General features: G+C 41.4%; 1 protein-coding gene across 1 annotated transcript in view; it reads right to left on the bottom strand.

Moving 5' to 3' along the window:
- LOC138357135 (glutamate [NMDA] receptor subunit 1-like) overlaps positions 1–12425 on the bottom strand; it is a 184518-nt gene that overhangs the window by 44804 nt on the left and 127289 nt on the right. The gene's annotated exons all lie outside the window — the stretch shown is intronic.

The following is a 12425-nucleotide window of genomic DNA, read 5'->3' on the forward strand; positions in this document are numbered from 1 at the left end:
AGCTTCGGTGGTTCGGGATCAGCTAAGACTCTCCCCATTCAGACACTTGGCTGTTTTCTTTAGATGCTGCAAACTAAGAGCTCCTCATCCAGTTTCTTGCCTTTTCTTAACAAGATCGTGATTGTATACATACAATGATATATCCGGGGCAAAACTATATAATTTCCATTTAAGAGCATGCACTTACTCCTTTAAAGAAACTCTTGAAAACCTTTGACAGAAATTAAAATTTACAAAATGGCAAATTACTCAATAGTCTTTTCATTATTAATTTGGTCTTATATTTTTCACCATGTTTACTGAAGGTCATGTATACCTAGCAGTCTTTCTCATGTGCCGTCTCACCACGATGAATGCATATCATAAGCTAAAACGTTCAATTGTGGAATACAACGTATAGGAAACGAAGAAATATAACACTCTAAATGGTGTGGAACTGAGCCGTGTTCAGAAGTACAAGTATCTGGGCATGTATGTTGGATACACATGTGAGAGTAAAAATGCTGAAATAAATCACATCACTACCATATGTAAAGCCCGTCTGCATCCTCTAAAAGCACTGGCTTTTTCTGGTAAAGATGTTGGAGTACCTATCAGGCGGATGTTATACATAAGCACTGTTCGGTCCCTGATAGACTACACAGCACCCGTTTTGTCTTACACAGGCCAAGGCAGAATTAAATAAATAGAGCTGATACAGAACGAGGTTGTGAGGATTATTCTTGGATGTCAAAGAAATGCAATGATTGAAATAATGAGAATGGAATTAAATTTACAGAGTGTGTGTGATAGAGTCCGTGACATTAACACTAGAGTATCTATTCGTTTCATGCAGAGAAAAGGAGGGTCTAAGCTGTTGAGAGCGTTCAGACCTGCTTGAGTGACGTACACACTTCCAGGAAACTGAGGGAGACACGCTACACGAGGGGATTAGCTCATGACCTCAGGGAATACGATGTACTTCACTGCTGTAAACCCTCTCGACAGTGTAATAGGTCTGCTCCCTGGAAAGTACAGAAAATAGACGTCGAAATTGTACCCCTCAAGGTGAAAAAGATTCATCATGAACGGAACAATTACGGTGTTTGTATGGAAGCATGATATCTCGGTTACCAAGAGGCAACAGTTTACATGTATATTGTGACGGGTCGGTGGCAGAGGATGGCAGGGGAGGGTGTGGTGTCCTTATAAGGGGGCATTAGGGTTTCAATTTGCCCCAAAAATGCAATAAATGAAAACTCGTTCGATTTCAATCAAACTTTTTTGACAAGTTCTATATGAAACGTGTTTCATCTGGTCCAAGTTTCAGCATCGTAGCATAAATAGGAAGGGAGAAAAAAATATTGAAGTAGTTGTGAAAATTATGCCAAAATGGTCAAAATCGATTATCAATCAAAAGTGTCAACTGAAATCATAGCTATGACTGTTTGCTATCACAATAGCATATATTAAACTAATATTATAATTAGTTTAATTGGAAAAAAAAAAAATATATATTTTTTTTTCATTTTTTTCGGACGATTTGCATCAAACTTACACACCTAACTGTACGTAATCCTATCTGTAAGGATGCCAATTTTGGAGAAAATTGGTTGATGTCAACCTCAGCCACAGATTTTAGAACCTTAGACTTTATTCATTTCTGTTTTTTTTTCAATTGACACAAACGTTTACAAAACTGATTCATTTTTTATTAAATTTGCATGAAACTTACACAGTATATGTAGAGGGCATGTCTCTACATTTGCATGTTTTCAGTTTTCTCTAAGTTCATTTATTGATTTTATAATAGCAATAAACATGCCATATTTGCATAATTTTGGGGGGGAACTTTGAACATGTGTATTAGGAAAACTAGAGATGTTTTGGAAATTCTAAAACACACAATCCTTTATTATATGCTAATGTGTCAGAAAAGTGTTACAGAATAATTATATCTGAAACGTGTGTTCTGAAGTGTAGACTTGAAAATGTTTAAAACCGTTGAAAAAAAAATCTCCCTTTCTATTTTCGCTGCAGTACTGAAACTTGGGACAATTTCAGCACTTTTCATATACAACTAGTCAAATAATATTGGTTGACATTGAACAACTTTTCCAACACCACTCTAATGCCTCCTTATAAGGGAATATACTGAGTTTGGGACTATGGACAGGATAATTGCACTCCAACTGAGTAATTATATATCATCCACACAAGCTGAACTGCAGGCCATTCTGGCGTGTTTGGAGGAAGTACATCATGACGACAAAAATGTTTTTGTATTTGTCGATAGTCGAGGAGCACTTGAGTCCTTAAACAGTCGAAACCCAGTCTTCATGTCCATAGCTGAGGAATGTAAGAAAAGGATAACTGAGATACAGCTTAAAGGTCATAGTGTGAAATTCATGTGGATTCCATCTCATGTTGGAATAGTGCTCAACGAGGTGGCGGATGACTTGGCCAAACGTGCCACATCAAAACCACAAGTTGACATTGAATGTGAATTCACAATGAGACAAATAAGAAGCCAAATCAGAAATATTCAGGCACAGGCAGAAGTGGAGAGGAGAGATATAATGTATGAGAGAAGTCAAACCATGCAACATTACATGTATGTAAGTCAAAACACCCATTTCACTTATGGTAAAAGGAGAAATGCTTGGAGTGACTCTGTGTACATGCGGCTTAGGCTTGGGTACAAATATTACTGGGAATATGGGATAGGTGTTCATGATTATGACACGAAGTGTAAACTATGTGGTATGTTAATGTCTCACACCCTTGCCCATTATGTTCTTGATTGTCCGTTGATTAATGTATATAGAAACACTGAGATAAGGACTGTTCCTGAACAAATAGCCTGGATGTGTCACAACGGAAAGGTTGATGATATTCTTGAGAGATACAAGAATTTTGCACCAAGACTGTAATCTTTTGTTGAATTATCTGCATGTCTCTTGCAAATTGTCTATACAGTATACCTAGGTCATAAAAGTATTTGTGTGTACGTCTGATACCATACTACTTGTGTAAAGGAGGAAATGTATATGTTTATCTCTCAGAATATTCGGTAATACGTTTATTGCTTGTGATGTTTATCTATGTATGTATTAACACGATGAACTGAACGGGGTGAGAATAGCTTGAGCTACCTCATCCCTTTGTGTGTATTTTACCTCAATAAATTTATTTCAATTTCACTTATGTGGAAATTTACTTGTGGGAACTGTTATGAACCTTACCTCCTGTGGAGATTAGTTTCAAGTATAAAATGTTGGTGGACACAATGGAGAATTTTTGATAGGAAAATATCTACAGCTGATTTCAGTGAGGCCTTGAGTTACCAGTAATACTCTGCCCAGCAAAGTAGTACCTTCTCAGCTGGAAATTGTCAGGAATAATGTGAACTGGAATAGCCTATGTTAGGGGAAAATGGTGTCAATCTAAAGGCATGCATGGGGAATATGGCAAATAAAGTCAATAAAAGGTTTGATTGCAAATGTAAACCATAGAGTATTAAGGGCGATGACACAAGAGAGGTGGACGCCATCTTGACATGAGGGGAGGTGTATCGTTGTCGCCCCGGTCCTGCTATTTGAGGGGTTTTCTCCGGCTGTACAGTCAGAAACAGTATTTAAAGTATCTAAACAGGGATGCAAGATATTGTGGAGTAGTTATGCAGACTTTGGAGGTGTTCTTTAAGAGAGTGTCCAGGTTTCCTAGAAGTGTAAATATATGAGTCATCGGTGGATAGCTGTGGTGGCTGTGTGCACGGTTCAAGGTTTGGGACGGAGAACCTTAGGGTATCTAGAGCTCGCTTGGGGGAGGGGGGGTTATATCACTTTATAATGACCTTCTGTTGTAAGGAACAACATTTCATATGTGTAATATCATGTGTGTTTACATATATATAAATTTGTGTCTTTGTAGTAGGCTGTTTACCTTACTCTTTGATTTGCCCTAGGGTCAAGTACAATTATCTATTCCCCTTGACAACATTAAAAGGACCACCATCACTAAATTCTTAACAGGCCTCTGTGACACAGCTATGACAAAAGTTACTTACACAGGCATCCCATGACAGGCATCCCAATTGGGTGGCCTGTCCAAGAGCACCTCACTTATTGAGCAGCCTGATCGAAAGCCTAATAAAAGTGGATAATCTGTAGGAGTAACCTGACATAAAATTTGTGTAGCCTCATTATTCACTTTAACTTGTGTAGAAATTTAGAATATTTTTAATATTGGTATAATATGAATATGTACTTTATTACTTATTTATGTACATTTTATTAATCTTGATGAAAAGAATTTTAAGAAATTTTTGTGTGTGTTCTCGAGTGCAAAAATTTACCAGTTGACAGTGCAGTCAAGTGAACTAAGCACTGTCCTTATCAGTTTTCAAAAAAAATTCTCAGCCTAAAAAGAGAAAGGTGGTGCAAAAGCATAATTTTTTTGTTGGAGTCTGCTGTATCTTAGCACACTAAAATGGATTTGGTAGCACAACAAATTGTCGACAATCCTAGTGTTGAGGGTTTGAAAGCGGCAAAAAAGTCTATCCTGGTGGGTGTTGGCAAGCACTATGGAGTATTATTGCACATGGGAATGGTGAAGACGGAACTGCTAAGAGAGATAATGATGCACTGGGTAGATGAGCAAATTCTCCCAAATGAAATATTAGAGCAGTCCCCGTCCACCAGCGGTGCAAATGTTGTAACTACAAGAAAGGTGGAGACTTAGATGCAGTGGCAGGCAGAATTGAAACTAAAGAAGTGTCAGATGGAGGCAGAGCAAGCTCAGAAGTGGCTAGAGGCAAATCAAGCTCAGAAGAGGCTAGAGACAGAGCAAGCTCAAGAACTAGCTATGAAGAGGTTAGAAGTGGAGCAAGCTCAGAAAAAAAAGAGTTAGAGATTAGACTATCAGAATTGGGAATTAGATCAGAAAATACCGGTGTTGTTGACTTAGAAACACCTGGGCAGTTAAAGGTTAACAAAAATGTCGTTTCCTCTATTCTATGAGACTGACCCAGACCAGTTCTTCACTCATTTTGAAAAGTTGGCACGGAGTATGGAATGGCCTGAAATGCAATGGGTTTCTCTTCTTCAAGCTCAGTTGGTGGAAAAGGCACAGACGATATTTGCAGCTATGCCTTTGAGTGACAGTTTTGACAATGAGAAGGTAAAGGCAGCCATCCTTACTGCTTATCAACTTGTTCCCGAGGCTTATAGGCAAAAGTTTAGACAACTGAGAAGAGACCCAAGTCAAACCTTGGTAGAATTTGCACAAGAGAAATATAATATGTTTAATAAATAGTTAGATGCAGAAAAAATTAGGTATCTGAACTGTAAAAAAATTACTCTTAGTAGAAGAACTTTAATCTTGCATACCTTCTAATGTGGCTTTGTGTTTGGCAGAGAAATTAACCAAAGATATTTATTAGTTGGCTAAATTAACAGATGAATATTAGTTGATGCATAAAGTAACTTTTAAAAATAAAATTCAGTCAAATAGACAAGGATCTGGTCGAGCAGTAAACTCCTCAGTCACATTTGTATCCCACATGTACCCAACAGCAGGTCAAGGAAACACTTTTTCAAAGGTGCCAGGTGGTAAAGAGAGTAATATGAAACCCAAAGAGGATAACACCAGTAATAAGCCTCACCCAGAGTTGAAACAGTGTTCCTACTGCCATAGGAAGGGTCATGTTGTAAAAAGTTGTTAGTTTCTTCGCCCAGAAAAAAGGCCTATGGTACTCAGTGTGAGGGGAGGAAAACCAAATGTGAAGCAAAAATAATGGGGGGAGGGGGAATACTTGCTATAAATCATTTTGGAGAGTTTATATCAAATGGAAAATTACAGTGTGCATTTTTTTGGCATAAATTTTTTGCAATTTTTTTTGTAATTTTTGTAATTGTAATTTTATTTTCTTAATTAATTTTATTTAGTTTTTTGTAATTAATGGAAAATCAAATTTTTGCAAAATTACAAATTACAGTAGGTTTGTAGCATGATTTTAAAATTTTCAGGGATCCAGGGGGCATCCAAATCTTTACTATTAGAGAGTGTGTTACAATATATACAGTCTTCAGAGACTGGGAAGGTAATGATTATACAGGGAATCACTGGAGATTTCCAGACTGTACCCTTGAGGGAAGTAAACCTTGTGTGTGATTTTATTAAAGGCAAAAGTTTAGTAGATGTTAGTCCTAAATTACCAGTTGCTGGCATTGATCTAATTGTGGGGAATGATCTTGCTGGTAATCGCGTTAAAAGAGATGATCACCCAATAACGTTAACTAAGGCAGAGGTGATTAGACCCCCCGACAGATTCTTAGGACAAGGTAATGTACCCAGCATATGCCGTGACCCAGTCAAAATGAGAGTCTCAAATATCAAAAACTCCCAATAATGTAAGTCAGGAGACACAAGTAAACGTTAATAAATCAAATAGTGAAGTGGATCTTTGTGACACTCTTATGGCCAAGTTGGAAGAAACAGATGGGAACAGGATGGGGATCACCTCCACCAAACCACCTAGGAAAAGGGGTAGGTGAGAGTGTAGTCAAGTTACCACATCTGGCTCTTCAGACATGAGATCAAAATCAAATCAAATCAAACTGATCCTACGTCGATTGACTTGCATAATAAGGCAATAACTGAACTAGAAGCAGAATCGGAGGCTATGACTTATTACTACACTAAAGAGGTGTTGATGCGGAAGTGGAGACCTAAGAGCTCACCTGTGTCACACACTTGGGAGGTAGTTAATCAAATAGTCCTACTGAGGGGTTATAGAGATAATGTGCTAAGTGTAGCCCATGATTCACCAATAGGCGGTCATCAGGGTATTGCAAAAACATATAATAAAATAAGCAAGTACTTTACCTGGCCTGTATTAAAGAAAAATGACATCCAGTATTGTAATGAATGTCCAGTATGTGTAAAAACTGGCAAACTAAACTAGGTAATACTAAAAGTCCCTTTACAGCCAATTGTGGTGGCTGAAGAACCTTTTACCCATATTATAATTAAACTAGTAGACTCATTGCCTAGAACTAGAGTAGTAATATGTATATCATCACCATGATGTGTCAGACTACACGTGTTCCTGAGGCATTCCCTGTGAGAAATGCTACAACGAAAGTGGTAGTAAGGCACATATTGAAATTTTGTACTATTTTTTTTGTTTACCAAAACTAATACAGACAGATAATTGGGCCAATTTCATTTCCAAAGGTTTTCAGCAGTTTTATGGGGAGTTTGACATCCTCCATAAGACAGCCACTACTTACCAACCTGAGAGCCAAGGTTGGCAAGGTTCTAGTCAAATGCTCTTATACTTCTACCAATTTGTGCAACGCTTGGCTTGCATGGCTTTGCTAAGTAAACACTGATTACATTCATCCCACAAGCTATTGTGTGAAGTATGTAAACATGTTACTGTAAACATTACCAACTGCAGTTGAATGTTTTCTCCTCGACAACATAGTTTTTCACGTCTCAGATTATTGTGAGGAATTAGTCTCTTCTTAGTCATCAATCTTATCTTACACAACACATGTAGAATAGACCATCTCTTATCATCAATATTTTATACTCTAACAAATCTTAATTATTTTAAGTATATTTTAATATTATTTAAGTGAATTAAAGGTATTAAAAAGAGGTGGGGTTTAGTTGCACACAGCCTTCTCAGGAGTCTAAACATCAATAGCCCCCTCTGGTATTAACGTCGAATAGCCAACTCCAACGACCCTTTCCTCATGGCAGAAAACTGGTCGGCAATGACGTTACAAATATGTGAACATACGAAAGTTGTAGCTCTGTCTCTTGTAATGCCTTATATAAATTACATGTTCTCTTTGATCATAATTATTAATTCGAGCAGATATCTCTATTGGTTATTAACTGGTACGAAATAATATCAATTGTAGTTAATAATTTATTTCAAATAATAACTACTAATTGTAACCATTGAATATAATTTATAATAACCATAACTCGATTTCTCCAAAGAATTTACTACCTCTCAAATTTAATAGTTATTTTAAAGTAGGTACCTCCACTCTAAAATATTTGGATCCTGTATATTAAGTGATAACTACAAGATATATTTATAAACTGTGGTGGTGTTGTGAGACACTAGGAAACGCACCTTCAATGCACATTTTTAGCTAAAGCCTTGTGTAATTTTATAGGATTGATGGCACTGCTGATATTTTATTATTCTTAAAGAACGTGACAGCTGCGGTTTGATGACTGCTTTGGCATAAACAAAATACTTGATATGTGATTTCTTCACAATTTTTTTTGTTGATTTACGGGCGACGACGATCATAGGCTCGGATGCGCCCTGGCGTACCAATGAGGGGTTACTCGCAAAGCCCGGAAAGGTGAAACGCCAAGCCTAATCACGACAGACAGATAATTGGGGAGCCCCAGGAGTACCACAGGGGTGATAAGCACCAGCTCCACCCCAAACAGAGAACACTGGATAGCAAAATCAAATCTTGGCCCAACCAGCTAAAATGCAAAAGTCATACTGTGCCAACCCCCTCCCTCCCCCCGGCAGAGCAGAAGTCGGCCGCCCACCACGGCTGAGGGCATATCAGAAGCCCACCAATTCCCGGCGCAGAACACCGTCACCCCGCCAGGAGAACCAGCCAAAACATGTAAAAAAAATATATCAACAATCCTGTGCCCCAAGGCGATATGTACACCAGGTGTCGAACAAATTGGACCGTTGAAGAGAAATGCCAAACGGTAGTATCAAATCAAAATCACAAAACAGAACGGGATCCAGTGGCTCCCAGGCAGAGGAGGCGTCTAGACATCCTCTCAGCATCAAGGTTGGACCAGGAGCCTTCACCAAAATCAGAGAGCTGGCCAAAATGTTCCGCTGCGTATGTTGTGTTGATTTAGGGGCGACGACGATCGTGAAGCCGCTGCGTATGTTGTTGTTGATTTAGGGTCGACGACGATCGTGGGATCGGATGCGCCCCGGCATACCTGTGATGGGTTACTCGCAAAAGCCAGGAAAGGTGAAACGCCAAGCTTAATCGCGAAGCAAGTGACACCAGTCACTTGAAACTAATACGCCATGTGGCGAAAAAACGCAAACAGGCAGATGATTGGGGAGCCCATGGAGTCCCGCAGGGGTGACAAGCACCAGCCTCCGCCCCACGCAAAGAACACCAGGTAGCGAAACCAAAACTCGGCCCTCAACTGAAACGCAAAAGTCATCCAGTGTCCTCCGGCAGAGCAGAAGCCAGCTGCCCACCATGACCGAGAGCCCACCAGCAGCCCACCAAGACTCACCAACTCCCGGCATCTCTCGGCCAAGCCGGCTCCTGAACACCGTCACCCCGCCGGGAGAATCAACCAGAACACGTAAAAAAAAATTCTATCAACAATCCCGTGACCCAAGGCGATATGAGTGCCAAGCATCGAACAACTGGACCAGTGAATAAGGATGCCAAACGGCAGTAGCAAAGCCAAAACGCGAAAACAGAACGTGCTCAGGCAGCCCCCAGATGGATGAGGCGTCCAGACGTCCACTCGTCGTCAAGGTTGAACCAGGAGTCCGCTGCTGCGCATTGTCAATGACTGGATGCCTCATGTTGACGTCGGTTACACTACTTTGTGGCATGATGCTGAGTCGTGTTTTATAAAGAACGTTCAGATGCACATCAGATGGTAAATAAATGTCTTAATAAATTTATTACAAAACAGACAAACTTGCAGATGATCATATGGGTGTAAGCAGATAGCTATCATGCCTTCAGGGGTTAATTCTTATTAATTCCTAAATGTCTGTCCTTAAATATAACAGGAACTCTGATGTTGGTTGAACCTAATCGTTTTACGAGATTTAGTTATGAAAGTACATTAATGATATTTATGAAAAATCTTACCTCTGTCATGCACAACACACCAATTGCTTCTGGAAAATTCTTAAAGGCTATCTGATGCAATAGCCTTGTGTTGGTTACATCAGTGACCTCTGGTTGATTTTATTATTTTGAATATTTAATTTACAAAACAGTGCAATTTATTTTGGCCATGTCCACCACACAAAGGGGCGAAAACTTCTAAATCAGAAATTGGAGTTCATGGAAATTTGCGTAATATCCGCGAATATTCCATTGAAGAATAGACATCGAGAATAAGAGAAAGGACAACAACAGAGGACAATGAAGAAACAAAGGGGAAAAGGGAACACAGCATGTTAAAGAAGCGCAGGATCAGGATCAGTGAAGTCAGGGTTAGGGGGCATGGGTAAACTGAGTAAGGATGGAGGGAAGGGAGCGGGAGGACCGACCAGTGGGGAGGGGGGATAAGAGAGGGTCAAGGACAAGGACAGAAGAAGGAGGGGCAGAAATCAGGGAATGCACCGCAGCAAGGGCAGCAACCGAGAAGGAAGCGGGGCCCGAAGAAACTTCCATAGCAGGAACAGGGGGCGCAACCACTGAAACTGGAGGGGATGGAGCGAGTGTGTCAGAGGTAGGAGGCTAGGAAGAAAGTGAAGCCTTCTTACCAGCCTGGGAGTAGGAAGGAGAGGAGCCAGGATTTGGCTTCTGACTCAAAGAGACAGGCGTCCCAGGAACAACGTACTGAGCAACAGATTCAAGCATCTCAACAGAAGCAGAACGAGAGCAAACAACACGATGGCCGCTGGGAGAGTAATGGACATCAGCTCACACTGACTGCAGCGGCAGTCAGCGTGGAGAGCTAAGGCACGGAGGAGAAGGATGGGAAGGAGAATGGGGGGAGACGAAGAAGAACACACAGGAGACAAGACAGACTAGGTAGAAAAAAGGGGAACCCCAGACAGAGAACCATGAAGGGGACCCTTCGGGACAGAACCTAAAGGAACAGAGGAGGAAGCAGTGGACGTGTCTGGGTCTAAGGCCTGGAAACGGTTGTCGAGACTGAGGAAGGTGGGAAGGACGAGATGAAGAACGCAACACACGTGTATAAAAGACACCAGCGAAAGGGGGAAGACGCGAACTTGGCACCTCACCTCAGGAAAAGATAAACATTCCCGATGCTTCAAGGTATGGGTGGCTGCCTCAAGTTTGTAATGTACACACGCGCGGGAGAAGGTAGGGTGGGCCTCACCACAATCGAGGCAGCGAGCCTGGGGAGAAATGCACTCCGACTTAGAGTGACCTTCGACCCCCACACAAGGGACAGAGAGACAGTACTGGAGCACCGGAGGGCGCCATGCCCAAACCTCCAGCACTTATTACAGAGCCAAGGAGAGGGAATGCACTTCTGGATAGAGCACCTGGCAGCAGCAAGAATGACAGGACAGAAGGGTCCTACCATCAAAGATATCTTCACAACCCGATGGGGCTGACGGCGACGACCACTAGGGAGACGAGTAAACGTGTCTACCTGTAGGACAGAATAGCCCTGGGCTACTAGGATATGCCGAATATCTTCGTGGCAGTCCTATAGATTCCGAACACCGGTGCAACATGGGGTGGGAGGAGAATAGTGCCAACACTGGCATTCAACCGAACGTACCCGAACAAGGATCTCGCCAAGGCAGGATAAGGTGGCCAAGCGGTTGGCTGCATCCTGAGAAGGAGCAGCAACGACATGTGTACCGAGACAGATGGGGTTGAAAGTAACAGAGGCATCTACTGAATCAAAAAGGTGCCAATGGAGGGAGAAATCGTCAGGTGTAAAATCCAGAGGGAGAAGATCAAAGTATTTGGCCCACGAAGCAGGACCAAACAAGGCCTGGTACGCATTAGTATGGGAAGGGATCGAGCGAGTGCAGCCGTGGCATGGACAGCATTAAGAACACGCAGAGAGAGAGGGATTAAAGGTGCAGTAGTCACAGTGAGAGACGGAGCCGTGACAAGGGACGAGGTGGTCACCACTGGGAAGCATGTGGTTCGACCTAACCATAGATGGAGGGAAGTAGTTAGGAGGGTCAAAGGAGGAGCAAGGTCGGGGCCCAATGCAGCGGGGACTACAGAGCCCGGTATTCCAACATGGTCCAACTAGGGTGCTTGGTCTCCCACCCAACGAGCCAGAGAAGGTATAAGAGGACAAAATTAGACATACAACGAGAGGTCAGACTTTCATTCACGAATGTGCCCCCACACCTATCATGGAGCCACAATTTGAGGCAGGACACCTTACAAGAGACATGTTGCCGATCTTGTCGGGGCTTCCTTGGGGTGCGTCATGAGTATACGCCCCACGAACACCCACAAAAAATCAATACATGCAATCAAAATCCTCACATGGAACACATGCAATCAAAATCATCACATGGTGCACATTCCTTTACAATTATCACAGCACATAAAATCACATTTATTACACTGAGCATTTTTAAGCACTATTACTCCTGTAGAACTTTAGTTCTATGCCATTCTTCATTTTCCTTCAGCTTTGCTTTCTGTTACTTAGAGCCAGTAAAA

The sequence above is a fragment of the Procambarus clarkii genome, chromosome 76, assembly GCF_040958095.1.
Source record: "Procambarus clarkii isolate CNS0578487 chromosome 76, FALCON_Pclarkii_2.0, whole genome shotgun sequence".
NCBI lineage: Eukaryota > Metazoa > Arthropoda > Malacostraca > Decapoda > Cambaridae > Procambarus > Procambarus clarkii.